The sequence below is a fragment of the Podarcis tiliguerta genome (genome assembly GCF_965153285.1).
Source record: "Podarcis tiliguerta genome assembly, chromosome: 7".
NCBI classification, from domain to species: Eukaryota; Metazoa; Chordata; class Lepidosauria; order Squamata; family Lacertidae; genus Podarcis; species Podarcis tiliguerta.
The window spans coordinates 72,243,358-72,264,733 of NC_139540.1; the positions used below are offsets into that span (position 1 = coordinate 72,243,358).

Genomic DNA, 21,376 nt, shown 5'->3' on the forward strand with positions numbered 1-21,376 from the left:
CCTCCACCACAGGAGCTAGGGTGGCCAGATACAAAAGAAGGCCGAGCTTGGTTGACAAGCCTTTCTTAAACACAACCATTAATGGTACCGCTGGCCTGCCCTCTCTTACATTTGACTACCCTAGATCTGAGAATCCGAGCCTGGGCTGGGCAAAGGAGTAGCCGATGTAAGGGGACTGCTGCATACAATGAAATGGAGGAACACAGGCAGAGTGTCAAGGGAGGGACAAACTGGGATGCATGTTTCAGGGTTTCGGACTAGAATGATTATAATGCTCCGCATCTGTCCTGCAACTCCAGAAATCAAACTGAAAGTGTGTGAGGGCATGAGGATATTTTAACCCCAGCGCACAAAACATTCAGCCTTTAACAGGTCCTGCAGGCAGTACAGGCTGGAGAGGCAGACATTCCCACCTTTTTACCTGACCTGTGCTTCTTAAACTGACACTTGCCAGAGCGAAATTGGACGCTGTGTTTTGAGAGAGACAAATCCAGCTTTGAATGCAGCATCTCCTATTATCTCCCTCTTTCTTTCTAGGAGGATTGGGTAACAGCGTAAAAATTTCCTGGTTTTAAACTCTTACTGTTTTTGTGCTGCTCTTGGAAAAAGACCCTGGCCACCGGCAGCAGAACCTTGCCTATTGATTGGCTGTTTAAACGGGGGCCTGTTGGATCCAAATAAGCTGGATTGATTATACAGCAGCAGAAGGAGCTGAGTGCACAGTGAGCGTTGAGGCGAGGAAGCAAGAGAGAGAGAGAGAGAGGAAGAGAATATGTACTATGGCATCAGCATGTAACTGCTGGAGCCAGATAATCCTGCTACCTAGCTCCCTCCGTGGACAACTTACTGTGCAGCTTTCTTCCTTCGTGAGAGGATGCCAGCCGTATGCCGGTGAATCAGCTAATAGGACTGGACCTTGGAATAGTTCATTTGACTTATAATCTGTGTCTTTGAATTGAAGATTCACTACTGACAACAAGCCGGGGGTCAGTAAGCCCCATCAGAGCTGAAGATGCTTATTGAATAAGGTAAGTTTAAATATGTGCCCTTATCACTAGGATGTGATTAAGCTTCAGGTAGTACAAGCCTGGCATTTTTGCATCCTTTAAATGTACAGGCTTGCCTGTGTGTGGGAGAGCAAGAAAGAGAAGTACTATGTATAGCAAGAGAAAAAACAAACTGTAAAGGGGAATAATGGTTGTTTAACCTCAACCCAATAGTAGTGAAATGATGCTCCACTAACTCCTTGGGAAATGTTTTGCTAGCAAACTCCCCCCATAGCCCCCCCCTCCACAAATAAGCAGCATATGGGGGTGGACAACGTGGTAAGTTGTTTTATTTCTGTGATTTTATTTATTCTTTACTAGTCCTGCTGTACTTGTCAGATAGCTTGCTGGGGGGGGGGGAGTCTTTTTTACTGCTGTTTTTGCTGGGCATTTGCAACTGCTTTAAAACAAATCTGTCACTTGTGAACTTAACTCCCGTGCAAAAGCAACTGTTGTTGGTTGTCTAAAAATAACATGGCTTGGCAGGTCCAATAAATGGTGCCCTAACACTAGAATGCATCTGCCTGCAGAGACCAGATCAATATTTCTGAGACAGCATGTGAATCCCATGAGGTTATGATCTTGTGTCTTCAATTTCTGGAGCATTTGTCCCATTTCTGAATGGATTGCCTATTCTCATGGGCGAAAACGACAGGTTTTGCTTCACCTGCAAAATCATCGAGATTGGAAGGAAATACTTTCTTTAGCCCCATCTGGAAACTCACAGATGTGAGGGGAAATTCTCTCTGTAAGCTGTGTGGACATCAGGAGGCTGCTTGATTTTGGTTTGTGTAGGTGATGGGTGTATATAGAGTTAAAGCAGTATCACTTCAGATTAGTAGGCTTTGCATTATGTTAATCCAGCTGTGCTGATCTGCATCACCTTTTAAATATCACCTAGTCTGCTTATTCTGCTGCTTATGATCACAGCCAAAAGGGTTTTGTGTTCTCTTTTTTTGATGCTGCTTAATTGCTAGGATTTCTTCTTAGGTGTAGAGAAATGGGAGTTGCTATAATGGAGCTTTTGATTAGCTTATTTGCATACTCAGCCACAACTTTCCTGGGGGTTGTCCAATTAACACAATTTGCATAGCATGCTACCCTCACAACAGTGACTTCTTACTCTAAAAGGTAGTCTCACATGGCCAACCATGCTTTTATGCACACGGTAATTAATATTCCACCCCCCCCCACTCCCCTCCAGTACATTCAGCTCAGCAGGTTCTGTGTATGTGAGCACACACAGACAGACACAGACATTAAATTATTTTTAACTGGTATCCTGTTTCGTTAAAATGAAATTCGGTGTCAAAATACTGGTGTAGTCCAATGCTGGTCATATGTATATTGCACTGTGTTAACTGGCATTTACTTCCAGGTAGCAGCACATAGGATTTTCGCCTTAGTTATTTGTGATAAAGGAAATGTGGGTTGTGGTTTCTGTACACACTTACTCAGGAGTAAGTCCTATTGAACTTAGTGGGACTTTGTTCTGAGCAGACACGCTAAAGATAGCACTTTAAAAATCTGAAGCCCTTTGATGAACCAAGGTATCTGTTTGAATTGCGAACTGGAGGAATCAATAACAGAAGGGTTTTATTTTAAAAATCGGTACAGAAGGAACACTTGCAACCTGAACACTTAACATGTTATATACAGTGGCAGGCAAATAGGCTGTGGTACTGGTTGTCAACCAAATACACAGCTTTTTTCTCTCTCTTTTTTTGCTTCAGCAAAACTCTAGGAACAACGTCCAGCCAAACTCTTATATCCCAATTGAAAAGTTCGATGCTTTAATGTATCTTATGGAAATCAGTGGACTGAACTCTGAGTTAGCTGGATCATGCTTTAAGTGTGTGCTGTGGTCATATTTTAGAAAGAGGAACACTGACTTACCTGTATGTAGTATGTATGCTGGTTTCAGCTAAAGCTTTTGAAATCCACTTTGCATTTATGCAGTTGCACAGATCAGCGTCATTTAAGCAGGATTGTAATAGCCTTGTTTACATTATGAAGAGGCTCGATTTAAAACCAACATATCCTTGGGGAAGGGAGGATACCACACAAATGGGCTGAGGAATATTTCCTGTCTCTGTCTCATGAGGTGGACTGGTTGTGGCATCCTGTTTTGTTTGGATGCGTGCGCATCATGTCAAATATAGTGAAGTCTCTCTCTTTTACATTTCCTGCATTGGATATCATTTAGATGAAGTGCTGTGGTGAAGCTTCATGACATAAATTTCCTTGCTCTCTACATTGGGCATCCTTGGTCATTGTGTCTGGGCTCTTTAAGGACAACATATTACATATCTCCTGGGGAGATTTGCTTTTTCTTCACTGTCTGCGAAAGAATCCCTCATAATAATTAGCAATGTCACTTTGCAGCAGAGGGAATATAATTGACTCCCACTCATACACAGTGTCTAAAAACATTACCACTATGATATGCACACTTGGGTAACTCAAAAAAAAAAAAAAAATGGAGCTTCTATAAGGATTTTTACAAACTAAAGATATCAGGCACGCTCTTTACTTCTGTATGGTAAAGCTAATATGGATTGGAGAGTTTTTCAAGGATGACTGAAAGCACATGTGTTCTCTGCTGTTGGCCCTGTGATGGAAACTCCTAACTATCTAAAACTGGTTTTACATGCTTTGGAAATGTCCATTTTTGCTTTTATACCTTTGAGAATAATCAGTCCGTATTTTGTTCTGATGTTTTCATTCGGGCTCACTTAGACTTCCCCGTTCTAATAACTTTGCCTGTTTGGGAACAAATTTTCTTTATGCTGTGGAACAGAAATCCTTTTTTTTCTTCCCCTGCAGTTAACTTCTTAGAGCCATTAGGGGGCTCTTTCTTCCTATGTTATTCACGCAGCAGGCTATGTTACAAAAATACAATTGATCCTTTCTGGCTTGCTTTACTGATTCTAAAAAGTTCTGCTTCAATTGGCTTATTTTAAATGTAGCGATACTGTAACCAGCTAGAAATATTTTTCCTCCTTGATATTTGATGATAATGAAAAAACTGTTTCAGATGTTATTGGATCACCATACATTAATATATTAGGATTTTTAGTTCTTTCTCTCTCAATCTCTCCTTGAAAAGATGGAGTGAAGTGTTATTTAATAAAGCATAAACATTCTTAGCATACATAGGATAAGAATTCTGGTATCAGAAGGTGTTTGGGAGTTGATTGAGGAATAGGACTGAAGTGGTTCTGGGTGGCAGGGATAGTTGAAGGCACAAATTGATGTCTGGTGCAGAAAGATTTGGTGCTGGAGGAAGGCATGATTTGGCCTCCACTTAAGGCAGCAAAATGTCTTAGGCTGGCACAACCCAACCATATTCAGTCCTTGACATCATTACTTAAGGAACACTGGGTAGCAGAGTTGCCAGACCCAAAACATGTGCTCCATCTAGATGTTTGAATCTGCTCTTGAGAGATGTGGGGAGAGAAGATACTGCAGGAGTTCATATAAAGCTAATGAAAATGACGTAATTGGTTCAACCTAAATGGGCCTCAGTCCTTGGGTCACTTAGTACTCATAGTGAGACAAAAAGCTACAATATAACCTGGTTAGGCTTTTAAGTAGGTCGTTTTACAAGTTTAAGGCAAATATTTTTTGTGCCCAATTCGTTGAGAAACAACTGTCTCATTTTCAGTGGGACATCCAAGATTGACAGACGCTTCCCTCGCTTCCCATCCCAATCCCAGCTGTCCTGTTTTGGCTCCCAGGCTTTGGCCATGCCAGAGCATGCGGCCAAAAGACATAGGTGGCTTTGTCCCACCCTGTGGCATGAGTCAGTTGGCTCACGTCAGAGTGCAGGACCAAAAAAAGTTGGTCAGACTGGGCACAGGGTGAGGCCCTAAGAGCTTGTAAGGGCCCCTCACTGACCCAACCTGGCCATGCAGTCATTTACTGCCCAACCTACTGGGCTCTCAAATGCTTTAGGTAGCAGAAAGGTAGTGTCAGCTTTGAATGGGAGCCATCTTTTATTATTATTCAAAAGCAAAGGAAATGCCACATTTATCTTCTTTTTTAGATTATGAACCAGTATCAAAAGTCGCAGGTGGCGCTGTGGGTGAAACCTCAGTGCCTAGGACTTGCTGACCGTAAGGTCGGCGGTTCGAATCCCCACGGCAGGGTGAGCTCCCGTCGTTCGGTCCCAGCTCCTGCCCACCTAGTAGTTCAAAAGCACTCCTAAGTGCAAGTAGATAAATAGGTACAGCTTTATAGCGGGAAGGTAAACGGCGTTTCTGTGTGTGGCGCTGGTGCTGGCTCGCCAGCTGCAGCTTCGTCACGTGACTTGGAAGTGGACGGCGCCGGCTCCCGGCCTCTTGAGCAAGATGAGCGTGCAACCCTAGAGTCGGACACGACTGGCCCATACGGGCAGGGGTACCTTTACCTTTACCTTTATCAAAAGTCTTGGTTGTTGTTTTAAAAGCAGTATATAAATATTACAGTGGTACCTCAGGTTACAGGCGCTTCAGGTTACATGCTCCGCTAACCCAGAAATAGTACCTCAGGTTAAGAACTTTGCTTCAGGATGAGAACAGAAACTGTGCGGCAGCAGCAGGAGGCCCCATTAGCTAAAGTAGTACCTCAGGTTAAGAACAGTTTCAGGTTAAGAACGGACCTCCAGAACGAATTAAGTTCTTAACCCGAGGTACCACTGTACTGTTTTTGCATTAAAATAGCTCTTCAGGTCTAGTGCCCAAAGCATCTGATAGTGTTTAATTATATAATTACTCATTTCACTTGGGGTTTTTGAACTAGAGAATTGCATAATTTATTGTTAGGCTTGAATACCAGTATTAGACTTGAATTTAACGTCTGTGGAAAAACAACAGATGTATTGGATTCTGTTTGCTGAATGATTGCACTTAGTATAAGGATTTTTGCTGTATGCATAAAATGGCTTCTTGCTATCGGCATAATACTGATTTGTTTTGTGAGTTATTCCATAGCCCTGATAACCCATGAAGTATCAAGCTCACATTATTTTTGAAGTAAGTCTAAGTAGTTCTTATAAACGAGATCATCAGCTTTGATAAAGTACAACCTCTCTTTCCCTGAAATTGCTCTGGAGAAACGAGTGAGCAGGGAGTTAGCTATTGTTGGATAGAAGCCTCACCAGCTGTTCCTTTTCTTGTCAATATATCAAGTAAGATTTGAAATACCGATGTGCTAAATGCAAATTTCAGTTAGCACGTTACAGTTTTGAAGAGCTGCTCCCCCCCCCCCGCCCCTATGCAGAGTATTTCCCTGTGATAAAATGTTCTCTTGATGATTTAGGACAAGCCCATCTTATAAGCCACCAAACTAAATGCAGCCATTGCCAGGTGCTTGACAACCATTTCTTTCCCCACTTTTGTAATCACAGGAAGGAACCAAAAGATGGAGGATTATTGATTACTTGCTGGGATCCTTATATGCAGCTGGTGGGCTGTATTCAGCTCAGTGGGCTTGCTTTAGCAAATCTTAGTGGCTCAAAATGCACAAACGTTTGGGTATCGTGGTGAAAAAGAGGGCAGGGTTCCTGCACATTTTGATAGTTGTGTAGAAGAGGGGATTACAGCAGGAGTAGTAGTTAGGCAAGCTACACTTGTTGAGGATCTCTTCTGCACAGCTGCCCTCATTTTCATCTGAGTCCCCTATGCAGACCTGCTCTCATATTACAGTATTGTTGGAGTGGAACTCTTATTCTTCCCGATGTACCTCAAGTGAATAGTGCAGATAAGTATGAACGGCATTTAAATGTTGCCTTTGTGAAGGCAAAATCGATGCATGTGGCATAGGTTGGGAGGCAGAAGAACTCTAAACTACAGGTTCTCTGTTTTATTGTTTCTTTTATAATCATTTTTTAAGTGCATGTGCCTGGAATTTTCCAATTGCATGTTAGGCTTCCACCCATGCACACATTCACAGTGGATCTTCAGCCACTGGAGGATCTCAAATTTCAGTGATGCCCTATGCAATACCCTCACCCCTCTGCTTCCATTCTACCTCATAGTTGAAGCACTCCCTGTGGCACCTCTGAGGCTCTGTGCCCAGTGCAACCAAACTGGTTATGCCCCTCTAAATCTGTTTCAGGCTGCCACTGTTACTGCCGCTACCTCAAATCACTGCCATGAGGCCTCACAGGCTGCCACTACTGCTGCCACCTCCTGTCACTGCTGTGTGGACCAAAGCTCCCATCACTAAGTGATCAACATTATCATTTATAACAAGGAACAAATGGGGATCATGCAAACGTTTTATTTTTTGTCATGTGCCAAAACAGATATGATGAGAATGTTGACATCATAGCAGTCAACTTTTCTCTTTTCTTGCGAGGAATCCTATTCAGAATAAGGGTATTTCCCTTAAAAAATGGAAAAGGTTGACAGCTATGGTTGACATTAATAATTATCATTTTTATATCCCATTCTAAAGTGTTCACAATTCCTTCAGAATGTAATGCTTACATCAACTTGGTAAGATATGTCAATATTCTTATCTCCATTCTGAAGATGGGGGACTGAAGTTGAGAAAGAGTGGCTTGCTTACCAAAGGCTATCTTCTGAATATGTGGCTGCTCTGTTTATTCCTGACATCATGATTTTTATAATGGTTGGCAAATATATTTCCTTTTATGCACTTTTTACATTGTTCTGAAATTCTTCACAAGGGAGAGTGGTGCAAAGTGATTCCATGGTAAAGATAAGTGATTCTGAAACACAAGCTAATGAAATCTCTTACAGTCTGAGGCATGGTGCTTAAATATAAATAAAACATTCAGCAATGCTGAATGTTTAAAGATGGCTAAAGCAATTTTTCAGATGTGTCTCAGTATGAAACTGGAGGAGCATCCTAACAGGATTTCAACAGACCCACCGACATGCCAAATACTTAAGACTCCTTCTAGTCTTTGATGTTCCTGGATCTCTTATGAGATTCCTACCTACTGATCCATTCCAGTTGGCCTTTTGTATTCTCTGGATGTACACATTCCTAGAGGTCCACAAGTGGCTGTGGAAGACATGGACACCAGCATGCCCCCCCCCCCAACTCAGGGTGGCAGAAAGTAAATACTCCAAATAAATGAACATATGTAACTAGAATCAAATAACAGGTTTGCCACTTCTGGTACATCTGATGGCTGAGCAATGACTCTACCTCAACCTGGGTGGATCTAGCCTCAGAGAAACTGGGGTTCCAGATTTACCCCTCCATTGATTCTCAATAGGTATAGGTAAAAGGTAAAGGTAAAGGACCCCTGGACGGTTAAGTCCAGTCAAAGGTGACTATGGGGTTGCAGCGCTCATCTTGATTTCAGGCTGAGGCAGCCAGCGTTGATCCATGGACAGCTTTCCAGGTCTTGTGGCCAGCATGACTAAACGGCTTCTGACGCAATGGAACACCGTGATGGAAACCAGAGTGCACGGAAGCACCATTTACCTTCCTGCCACACCGGTACCTATTTATCTACTTGCAATGACGTGCTTTTGAATTGCTAAGGTTGCAGGAGCTGGGGCAGAGCAACGGGAGCTCACCACATTGCGGTGATTTGAACCACCAACCTTCTGATTGGCAAACCCAAGAGGCTCCATGGTTTAGACCACAGCGCCACCCCCTCCATTGGTTCTCAGTAGGTTTACCTGCAGTCCACCTGAAGGAAGTCCTGGATCTACAAACTTTGTTGTGGAGGACAAAAACCTGTACTGTCCTGGTTGTGAAATCCACTTACAGTAATTATTGTTGTTTTGCCGATACTGCATTGTCTACTCACATGGTAAAACAAATCATTCCTACATTTTTGTTATGTGGACTGAACTTGCAGTCTTGGAAAGTCTAAGGGGTTGCCACATGCAAAACTGGTCAGAGCTCCTATGCCATTATTTGGCTGGAATAGATGGGGTGCAACAACGTCTGGAAGGCCACAGGCAAGGGGGCAGTTGCCCCTCTGGACGAACTATAACCCCCAGATTCCACTCCCCCCTTCCTTCCTTTCTTCCTTCCTTCTTTCCTTCCTTCCTTTCTCAGAATATTTCTAGCATTTGTAGAAAAGTGCAAGCACTATGATAATCATTTGTTACATGAGAAACTCACCTGCTCCACCTCTCCATGTTCGTAGCCAGTGATTTAGGCACAATTAATTAAGGGCTGGAAGAATTGAATGGAGCCAAGAAAGGAACTGAGGGTTTCAACAATGAGTGGAAAGTCATTGCTTGGATGTCAGGTCCACCCACAGACAGTGCCAGATCTGGGGTACAAAAGGGGGCAAGTACCCTGGGTGGTAGGTTAGGTAGGTGACAAAATTGGAGAAAATTCTCCTGTATGGGAAAATGGGCAGGGGAAGGCCATTGCTCCTCTGCTTTTTAATAATAATAATAATAATAATAATAATAATAATAATGGTAAAGGTACCCCTGCCCGTACGGGCCAGTCTTGACAGACTCTAGGGTTGTGCGCCCATCTCACTCAAAGAGGCCAAAATACAGTGAATTGCTTGTATCCCATGCGGAAATGATCCTCACTTCCAGAGATAGTGATGTTACAATTGCCTTTACTTGAATTTCAGAGTCCTTAGAGCTGAGCCAGAGACACTTCTGCTCAGCTAAGACGCTGATTATGCTTTGGACTAGAACAGTGCATGGACAATAATTAATGACATAGGTCTGTAGAGTACAAAATGCATCAAAAGGTTTCTGCAGAAGAGCTGATAGCAAGAAAACGTTTCTTAGGGCTTATTGTCCTCCATCGGCAAAATGGCACTTTGGAAAATTAAGCTGTTTACTGCAAAAACAAACTCATTGTGACGCCTTTAATTATTTATACCGTCTATTTTTAGCTTGGGTCTTTTTCATGGATTCTGGTAGTTATGGAGGCGCCGTATCAGGGAGTATATACTGTGCAGTTTATTGAAGAGTTTCCGCATAAATCAATGCAAGTTTAACTTTCTGGTCATGGGCTGTTTTGGCTGCTGATAACACATGGTAATGAATTGCTTTCTCAAATTCACAGGAGGCGGCACGAAAGATCGCAAAGTTTGAGGTTTAGAACAAGCAGTAATTTCTCTAACCTTTTGGTGGGAGCAGGAGACTTTCTCTCACTGTGCTTCCCTCTCTGGTCTGCAGCCCTCTGCTAATGTTGAAGGGCAAGCAGCAGGGCTTTTTAGGGCTCCTTGACAGTTCATGGGATTGCTGAAAGCAGAACAAGATTTTTAACCCAGCATAGTACAACTTAAGAGCTGGGGATGGTAGGTATGCATGTGATCTCTAGTGCAGGGATGGGGAACCTCAGGCATCCCCCCGCCCCCGAGACTCTGTTTTGCACACCAAGTACTCATCTAGACTGGTAAAGAAAACATGATTTATATATGTTGTGTGTGCGATATGGTGACACAGGTGGCGCTGTGGTCTAAACTACAAAGCCTAGGGCTTGCTGATCAGAAGGTTGGCGGTTTGAATCCCTGTGACAGGCGAGCTCCCGTTGCTCGGTCCCTGCTTCTGCCAACCTAGCAGTTTGAATGCATGTCAAAGTGCAAGTAGATAAATAGGTACCACTCCGGCAGGAAGGTAAATGGTGTTTCCATGCACTGCTCTGGTTTCACCAGTCATGCTGGCCACATGACTCAGAAGCTGTCTGCGGACAAACACCAGCTCCCTCGGCCAGTAAAGCAAGATGAGCGCCACAACCCCAGAGTCGTCCACGACTGAACTTAACGGTCAGGGGTCCCTTTACCTTTTTATGTTCGATATAACATTGTGTCACCAGACAGCGATGTGGAGTCCTGTTTTTCTCTACCTGTTTTCCCTATTTAAATTGGCAATGTTTTAAAGAAAGAATAAGAATGAAAAACTAGAATCCTGAGAAGCTTGGCAAGAATGCTGCATTTTCCTCTTCATTATGACACTGCGGTAATTCAGATTGTCTGGAGACAGTTTTCAGAATTTTATGCAGACTTGCGGATTTTCCTGTGGAGTCAGTAATGTGTAGTCCGCCTCCAAGTGTTGAGTAGTAAAGTGAGGAGAAACTGAGTGATGTGTATGCCCATGCGAGAAGCAGGACTCTACTAACTGTATGCAGCAGGGGTTGCCACACTTTGGGGACCCATGGGCACATTTGCAAACTGGAGCAAACACAGAACAGTCAAGCACATACTGCAACCTATCTTGACTACAGTAGAATGGTTCTTTCAAGGCAAATTTCAGCAGAGGAAGGGGACCTGGTGGGTGCCAGAGAAAGCTTCTGTAGATTCTTGTGGACCTGTGGGCAATATGTTGGTGGTAGAAGGGGTGGAATATCCTAAATGTTGGAGGGAAGCAGCAGCAGGAGAAGGACTTATTTTAGGCAGGGCAGCTAACACTCTGAGAAATCCCATAGTAACATCACTCTCACTTAAAGATCTCAGAAACAATTTTACAAGAGCTTTGCAGCAGCTCTTACTGATATAACACATGTGGTGGCAGTTTTTTTGGTGGTTGTTGTTTTCAGTGTCTGTGCAAAGCAAATGTTAATTACAATTCTAAGCCAATGAAATCCTATGTTTAAAATATATGACTGCTTGCATTATGCTCCTAAAGAATAGCAGGGGGTTAGAATAAAAATTAGGGACGTGGGTGGCGCTGTGGGTAAAAGCCTCAGCGTCTAGGGCTTGCCGATCGAAAGGTCGGCGGTTCGAATCCCCGTGGCGGGGTCCGCTCCCGTTGTTTGGTCCCAGCGCCTGCCAACCTAGCAGTTCGAAAGCACTCCTGGGTGCAAGTAGATAAATAGGGACCGCTTACTAGCGGGAAGGTAAACGTCGTTTCCGTGTGCATCTCTCGCTCGCCAGAGCAGCGATGTCACGCTGGCCACGTGTCTCCGGACAGCGCTGGCCCACGGCCTCTTGAGTGAGATGGGCGCACAACCCTAGAGTCTGTCAAGACTGGCCCCTACGGGCAGGGGTACCTTTACCTTTACTAGAATAAAAATCACATCATGTTTTCTTTCTTTTTTTTAGTATACAAATATATTCGGTGGTTGGTTGTTCTCAAAGATCTGTACAATTCAGCTAAGCTAAATGACAGCTCTTTGTTATAGTAGAGGAAATAATCATATAAACTTCAGCTTCCTTAAAATAACTGGCAGATAAACATACAGCAATACAAATAACTACATACAAACTCTTAATACATTATGTGGCTGCTTCCTAGAGAAGTTTGATCAGCTCCTTCCCTGTTGTCCTTCCACTGTCGGGCAAAGAACTTTTTATTCCAACAGGCCTTTAGGAACTGACTGGAAAGAGCTAGTGTTATGATGATGTTGTTTTTCTTATTACAGTTGTACCTTTGAAGTCAAACGGAATCTGTTCCGGAAGTCCATTTGACTTCCAAAATGTTCAAAAACCGAATCACGGCTTCTGATTGGCTGCAGGAAGCTCCTACAGCCAATCGGAAGCTGCAGAAGCCCCGTTGGACATTTGGGTTCCCAAAGAACATTTGCAAACCGGAACAATCACTTCCGGGGTTGCGGTGTTCAGGAGCCAAAACGTCCAAGTTCCAGGGCATTCGGAATCCAAGGTACGACTGCATCTGTTTTTTTAATATATCTCTTTATATTGTTTTAATTCTGTTCATGTTTGATTCCATTTTAATGACTATCTTTTCCACTTTTTTTTCTTTTTCTCTTTTATCTGTAAGCTGCCTTTGTCTGGGGCAAAGGTGGTATATAATAAGTATTGATGCATGCCACCTCAATCTCCGAGCAGTACAAGATTCCAAGTGTTCCAGGCACTTGCCTGTGGTTTGCGGTTCCTTTTGGAAATGAGGCACAATGGAGACTCCAGTGTCTTTATGATATATGGTTTATTTACACATATATACAACCTGAGCCTATGATGGAGGACTTCATAGCATTAATACCCCAAAAGAGTCTCGTTTCTCCCATAGGTAAAGCCTTGGATTCAAAGAGAAATCAACCATTGCTCTCTGATCCTCTCTTCAGCTTACTTCTAGTTCACATCACAGTCCCAAACTTCAAACTGTTGTTTTTTGTCCTTCTCACTATCTGTGAGTTGCGGGAGGGGCCGCACGCATGTGCTGTCTCACAAAGAACTCTCTTTGCTTTGTTCTCTTAATGGCCCATCACCCAGGCAATTACCTCATCAAGAAGCTAGCTGGGCTTATATTTTAACACTTGTTGGGTCCAGGGCTTCAGGAAGCTCACCTGGCTTGATTAGATTTTAACACTTCTTGGGTCCAGATTTTAGAGGGGTCTGGCACCCACGAACTCATAACAATATAATAATAAAAATGAAATTACACTTTCTAAAATATGTATTATCTGCATAATATATGCATTTTGTGTACATAATTTTGCTTTTAAACACCACCATGATACTTGAGCATCTCTCTCACAAGCAGGTGCTCCATGCAAACAGTCCTGTGCAAGTGAAACTCGACTGGATCAGAACTGCCTAATTCAGTGTATAAATCGCAATAAAAGGGATTCCTCTTCCATTCCTAATCGAAACCAGGTTTCATTGTAAGTAGGTAGAGCAAGATCGGGGGGGGGGGGGTATTCAACAGAGTGCAGCGACTTTCTCTCTTCTTCTCAGAAATAAGTCTCTGCCCAGGTTTCCAAAATGAAGCCTTGAGTAATGTTGCCAATTATATGACTTGACTCCTCCATATTTTCTATTGGCTTCCTTTCTTTACCTCATGACAAATACAACAATCCTGGCAGCTGGAGTTACTATGCCCTTGGAGAATGAATAGGAGTTCTGTTTCTGTCTTTCCAATTCATCAGATTCTATTCTTATTGGCACATTGTCCAAAATTAGGAGCTGGCATCCAATAACTTAGTAAGCCATAGCCTTTAGATTGGAGGTTGCTACACAACACACACACACACACCTACTTACTCATTTACTTTGGTGAATATGTTATCACAATCTATCCTCACCGCTCCAGTTGTTTTTGGACTACAACTCATATCACCCATAGCCAGCATGGTTGTGCTGGCTAGGACTCTGGTGAGTTGTAGTCCTAAACATCTGGAGGAAAGCAGATTAGCATAAGTTGCTTACTCACAACAGCTGTTTAGAATGAAAATGGGAGTTGGGTTTAATGAAGTCTGCACCACCATTTTACACGTGAGAGTGGATCCTTCCTGTGCACTTACATCATCACAGCTCGAGTACAGATATCATCTAATTGAAATATATCCTCAAACTGCAATGAGCAGTGCCTACTATAATTAAAAATGTCTGTAAAAATGAAACTTTATGTCACATATGTCACAGTTAATGTGCAAAATTTGGTGAATGTCAACACTCAGATGGGATAGGAATACTGATGTGATCCGATATGAATATTATGAATGGAATATTTTGAAAACCCAAAGACTATTTGAATGCTAAGACAATGCTGCTAGAAACCTGTTCAGTAATTTAAAACTCTAAAATCTGGAAAAGCTGAGATGGGGTGGATTTTATAGGTCTTCCTAGTGTGCTCAAATGCACACTTTATGGGACTTGGTGTCTACACATTCAGATGTGCAATTTGTCCAGCTTCTGCTTTTCTTCTGCCTTTCTTCATTTGGAAAAGAAAATTGGAATCTGGAAAATTGTGCACAACATATTTACACATGTACACCAGGGTCACTCACACATGACTTCCTATGTGGAAGGCAAGGAGTACATGATCCTTGGGGATTACATGCACACTCTTTTGAGGAGAATATCTGAACCAGACCGAACTGCACCTAGAGGAAAAAGTGTTAAGTCAATGGCAGCTTCATTGTTGCTTTTTATTCCGCTAGTTACTACCACTTTTTGAAAGACAATCCAGTGGCTTGTCTCTTCATCCAACAAATGGAACAACAGATGTCTATGTGATTTATCTCCTTCTGATACATAACATTGGTTAAAGGTAAAGGGACCCCTGACCATTAGGTCCAGTCGTGACCGACTCTGGGGTTGCGGCACTCATCTCACTCTATGGGCCGAGGGAGCCGGCGTTTGTCCGCAGACAGCTTCCGGGTCATGTGGCCAGCATGACTAAGCCGCTTCTGGCGAACCAGAGCAGCACACGGAAACGCCGTTTACCTTCCCACCAGAGCGGTTCCTATTTATCTACTTGCACTTTGACGTGCTTTCGAACTGCTAGGTTGGCAGGAGCTGGGACCGAGCAATGGGAGCTCACCCCATTACAGGGATTCGAACCACCGACCTTCTGATCAGCGAGTACTAGGTTGTGTAGTTTAACCCACAGCGCCACCTGTGTCCCTATAACATTGGTTAGCATAAAGTTAACTCCTGTACAATTCTCAAATAGTAACAGATTGGATGACTCCACCCACCTCTGAAAATGAAAACTGGATGCAAGTGATGTAGCCATTGTTATTTGAAAAATAAATAAATAAATGAAAATTTACCCAGTAAATAGAAACAGTGATTTGAATCATCCTGGCTCTAGTGATTGCAAGCAACCTGGTAGTTCAATACCTGTGTTTGCTGTTGTGGCTCCTCACTTGCATTTAGCAGCTGTTGATTGCTTGGTTCACTGAAGCATATGATGCTGAACAAAACCATGGGTCAATAAAGTCATTTATAATGATCCGTCCACCAGCTAAAATGGGTGATGAATCAGTCTAAATTCCCTCTGGTGCCAGTCCTAACTGGAGAAGTCCATGGTTTTGTAGGAGGCAATCACATAATGGGCCAGCAAACCACACATTTCCATCATTAATTTTTATTACCCTTGTCAGCACTTTAAATCTGACTTTCTCATCTGAAATAAAAAGACACAGAAGCAGCAAACACAAACATGGGATGATACTGGAAGAGACTGAAATTTTTAAACGGTCTTAAAGAGCTGTTTCTTAGATTAGATTCTGATGGTAGTAATTGTTGGGAGCCAGTTCTCCCATACTGTGTCTGTTTATTCCATGTTTACCTGGCTTTTCCACCAGAAGATGGGACAGGTGTGTGTCTGTGTCTTCCTATATACATGAAAATATAAAGGGAGGGGGAATGAAGGATGGGGGGTATGGGAAATTATAAGTCCCCACTTCATGCAACCAGCACAAAATCCTTCTTAGCATGTGGTTAGGGAGAGATCTTAATCCAACCACCACCATCACCACCAAGAAAAAAGGGAGATGCCAAAAGCAGAAAGATATTTAAGAGAGGCTGAACAGCCACATATTAATAACAATATAGCAATAACATTTATTTGTTTGTTTGTTTGTTTGTTTGTATCCTGACTATTTGATTGGCTTGCCCAAACCACTCTGGGCAGCTTCCAACAAACTGAAACACAATACGACATCAAACATTAATAACTTTCCTGAATAGGGCTGCCTTCAGATGTCTTCTAAAATTCAGATAGTTTGCTTTCTTGACATCCGATGAGAAGGTGTTCCACAGGGTGGGCCCCACTACCGATAAGTAGTTCCCTACCATTCCCATAGGTATCTGTTGACAACAGCATGAGAACAGCATGCTGGACCATCAGGGCTCTTCTGATAGTCTTGACATTACCGCAGTGTTTATATTTCCAATGGTGCTAATATTAGAACTTCGTATTAGCTATATTGTGCTGAGAAAAGAACTATCTTTGCTGGGGAAGCAACAATGGTGAGTTGTATTTGACTTCTAGTAATTGTGCATATGTTTGCATATATACATATAAAGTAGAATGTGCAAATTATATACAAATTAGTGCCTCTTTTTTGGGTGAAGTGGCCATTCTATATACCAATAGCATTCAAAGAATGGTAGAAATACAGCATTTCTTTTTGGAGACTCAATTCATTAAATATGTCCTTTAAAAAAATATCTGGATCCAATGAATATGCAATGAAAAGTCAAGTGTGTGCAGAAGTTATAGTAAGCAAAGCAGCTGTGAGCCAGAGCTCTTCAGGAAGAAACATAGGAAGCTGCCTTATACTAAGTCAACCTGTTGGTCCATCCTAGCTCAGTATTGTTGACATTAAATGGCAGTGACTGACTGGGGTTTCAGGCAGGAGATATCTGCAGATGCCAGGAGCTGAACTTGGGCTCTTTTGTATGCAAGGCAAGTGCTCTACCACAGAACTATAACCCTTTTCCCATGCGTGTTTAGGACTCAGATGAATCAGCATACAAAGCATTTCCCCAGAACCAGCAGCAGAAAGATATTTTATCTGCATGCAAACCTCTGCCATATCACAGACATTGTGATTTCTGCCTTTTGAGATTGGTGTTTACATCCAGTTTGTTCTGATATAGGTAAGACATCAGGGGAAAGACATGTCTCTGCACATTATTCATCACGTTGCATTAAACGTGCATGGTGTTTCAGGGGGGAAAGTGTATTATATGCACCAGAATATAAAGTCTGTTCACCCAAGCAATGTTTTTAACGCCAGCAGGTTAGTACTTACTACACAAATATTCAAAATGATGACCCTGTGAGAAAAATGTTAGTTGCAAGAAAATCCAGTTGAAAGCAATGAGATGAGACTCTAATGGGATTATTTTTAAACATATGATGAGAGACATGAGGCTTCAAGATTCACCCTTAACATCTTCCTTAGAGACCCGAGGTCTGAAAATGGAGACATGTAGGCAACTCTTGTGCAGGTTTTCTTGAAAATAAGCAAAACCTTCCTACTTTCTTCAAAGGAACTTGCATCCAAGTGACTACAGATACGACTGCAGTTCCACCTAACTTTGCTGGATTGAAAATAATAATAATAATAATAATAATAATAATAATAATAATAATAATACAGTGGTGCCTCGCAAGACGAAAAGAATCCGTTCCGCGAGTCTCTTCGTCTTGCGGTTTTTTCGTCTTGCGAAGCAAGCCCATTAGCGGATTAGCGCTATTAGCGCTATTAGCAGTTTAAGGGCTATTAACGGCTATTAAAGGCTTAAGGGATTAGCGGATTAGCTGCTAAAAGGCTATTAGCAGCTTAGCGCTTTAGAAAAAGGGGTTGGGGAGCGGAAAAACCCCTCAAGAATCGCAAGACATTTTCGTCTTGCGAAGCAAGCCCATAGAGAAATTCGTCCTGCGAAGCACCTCTGAAAACGGAAAACCCTTTCGTCTTGCGGGTTTTCCGTCTTGTGAGGCATTCGTCTTGCGGGGCACCACTGTAATAATAATAATAATAATAATATGACTTATACCCCAGCCACTCTGGACGGCTTCCAGTACATATAAAAATGTAATAAAAGTCAGACATTGAAAACTACTCGATACAGGGCTGCCTTCAGATGTCTTCTAAAAGTTTTGTAGTTCTTTCTCTCCTTGACATCTGACGGGAGGGCGCTCCACAGGGAGGGCACCCCTGCCAAGAAGGCCCTCTGCCTGGTTCCTTGTAACTTCAGTCCTCACAGTGAGGGAACTGCTGGAGTACCTCAGTTTCTGGGCTGAACAATGGGGGTTTTATCAATAGATTGAGGCTGTGTATTTATCAGCACACAAAACCCTGAAAGAATCCTGAAAACCGTAGTTTGCTAAAGGTAATGGGAACTTTGGGGACGCAGGTGGCGCTATGGGTTAAACCACAGAGCCTAGGACTTGCCGATCAGAAAGTCAGCAGTTCGAATCCCCGCGATTGGTTGAGCTCCCGTTGCTCGGTCCCAGCTCCTGCCAACCTAGCAGTTCGAAAGCACGTTAAAGTGCAAGTAGATAAATAGATTCCGCGGTGGGGGGGAAGGTAAACGGCATTTCAGTGTGCTGTTCTGGTTCACCAGAAGCGGCTTAGTCATGCTGGCCACATGACCTGGAAGCTGTACGCCGGCTCCCTCAGCCAATAAAGCAAGATGAGCGCCACAACCCCAGAGTTGGCCACAACTGGACCTAATGGTCAGGGGTCCCTTTACCTTTACCTAATGGGAACTTTAGTTATGAAGGGTAATTCTTTGGGGAAGCCATGTGCTTTAAATATATGGTGCGTATGCAGCCTTAGTGATGTCTCGGGGGGGGGGGAGGAGGTGGCTGCAGCCTTTATGCATTATTTGATCTAACTTCCACATAATTAATAGTTACCTCTGAAGAAAATGTGATTCATCCATTTCAAATAATAATAGTTCAAATAATAGATTCATTCCCTATTTATGTAACCTCTCTGTTTTGAAACCCCTCTGTTTTCCTAAACTACCACTGCCCGTCTAAAGCCATGCTTCCCAAATCAGATTCCTCTTTTGTTTACTTTTATTTTTCAGTGTGAAATTACAACATAAATTATAGATACTAAACCAAAAAAAGAAAAAGAAATACTATAAAATTCACAGTACATAGATTTTGACTTCCTTCCACTGTTTTGGGACTTCAAATTTTCAATCTTCTTAATTGCTGTGTTATATTTATATTACTTCTAGCTTTATACCTATTACAACCATTTATTCATTTACTTCCCAAGTCAGATTCTAACAGATTAACCCATAGACAGTGCAGTTTCAAACACCCCATAGGAAATTGGGGTAACTTTAAATGTTTCCTTTAAACTACTAGAATGGAAGTGCATAATGGAACAGAATAGAATATGCGTAGAGGCAGAGTAGACTCTACAGCAAGTAAAAGAATATAGGAAAATATTGAATTCTAATTCCTTACAGCTAAGATGTGCATCATCATCATCATCATCATTTTATTTGTATGTTGCCTTTCCACAGTTAAAACAATGCTTAAGGCGGCTTACAATATGAAAAGCTTTACATAATTACAAATATAGCGAAGTAGTCATAAAAATAAGTAAAACACATTAAAACTACATAACCAAACCGAACAATTTCCACATAAAAATAAAGATACAAAAAAGTTAATATCAGTAACAAGGGCAAAAACTCCCAGTGAAACTTTCCCCCAAATACTCCAGTCCTTGCTGGACCGCAGCAGCAGTCCTTATGAGGCCCTGCTCTGGGCCAGGTGGAGAGAGGCATACATTAAGTATTTGGGTCAATATTTTGTCCCCAAGACATATGTGTTATCAGTTGCTCTGTTCCAGGTATTTTTTAAAAAACAACAACAAGTCTTTCATCTTTTAAGAAAGAGCAGGAATAAGAAAAGGTTCATTTAGTGGCTCATAGTGGCTTGTCATATATGGCCTATGTGCTTCATTCAGCTTGATGGGCCACAGATTGTGCAGGTCTGCCTTATCTACCTCTTGGAGGAAATCTAATTTATTTTCATTCATCTTACAGACAAGAGTTTATTCAGATTTTAGTTCTTTTAGAGGTCTTTGCTTTAGAGGTCAAATGAAATCTTCCTTTCCTATAGTGACGGGCACACGATTTAAAGATAAATTGTGCCCCTTAGATAGTTTATTTGACAAGTGACAACCAGGCTTTATTGCATTGTGTTAATGTTTGGCAGGTTGTTTAAATATGCTAGACAAGATGGTGGTATTTTTCCCACTAACACATGCTATTATATGCAGCTATTCATTCAGTGAGAATTGTGGATTACCTGGGAGAATTCTGGGAGGCAACTGATAAAGGGGCTTATTTTAAAAGCATTTGTGCTCCCTTTTGCATTTTCATAACAATGGCTGAGCATCAAAATACGGTTTTCAAAGCCAGTCTGCTGATGCTGTGGGAGCACCGATTGGAATGTACCACATTACCAAGTTTGCTGTCACAATTCACAAGCAGCTCCTTATCTGTTTTAATTTAGGAGCTATAGTATAGGCATATTGATTATTTTTTACTCAAATTAGACCAGACATTTACCTTGACAGTTTGCTTCTGTTGTCTGAAATGCTTCCTCCAAATATTTCCTGAACATATCTGGCTTAACCTTCCCCTGTCAGCAATATGCAGTTAATATTTTTTTAATATAGAATATATGTTGTTATGTTGATGTTTCCCATTGTGAGCCCAAACTGAAAGCCCAAGAATTACAAGAAACACCTTCCCCTATTAATCAGAGGGGAAACCAAGTCAGGTGCAATCCATTCCATGCTCGAGCCTGATATGCTGTCAACCTCTAACACAGAGGTGAATAACTTCTGTATTTCCAAGAACATGGTAGTCTTGGGGATGTTCTAGTCTCCACAAAGTCTCCACCCAGATATTGTCAGGCTTCAGGGGCTCTGCATCCTTCCCCCTTGGCCATAGAAAAGCAATGCAAAGATAAAGGAATCTCTTACCAGTAACAGAAATGTTTAATGAAAGCAGCAAAAGAACAAGTGACCATTCTCAGAGTGCAGGTGCTCCCAATTAAGTTTCCACCCACTTCCCTCTAGTCACTTCCATCCTCCTGTCTCCTAGCCACCTGATCTTTCAACCTTTGAGCCTTTTGCGCAGCCACCTTATCTAATCTCCTAGCCTTGGGACTGAGAGACTGCATATCTTCCAGTGAGAGTCA

The 21,376-nt window shown here is 42.2% G+C and overlaps 1 protein-coding gene across 3 annotated transcripts in view; it reads left to right on the forward strand.

Moving 5' to 3' along the window:
- The first annotated feature begins 557 nt into the window (after window positions 1-557).
- Window positions 558-21,376, forward strand: part of CDH18 (cadherin 18) — a 621,618-nt gene continuing 600,799 nt past the window's right edge. For 2 of the 3 annotated variants that reach the window (XM_083449420.1, XM_083449424.1), the window contains exon 1: window positions 558-1,028. The gene's annotated coding sequence lies outside the window, so the exon portion shown is untranslated. Of the gene's footprint in view, window positions 1,033-21,376 lie in introns of all 3 variants that reach the window. The other variant, XM_083449423.1, reaches the window with a different exon arrangement.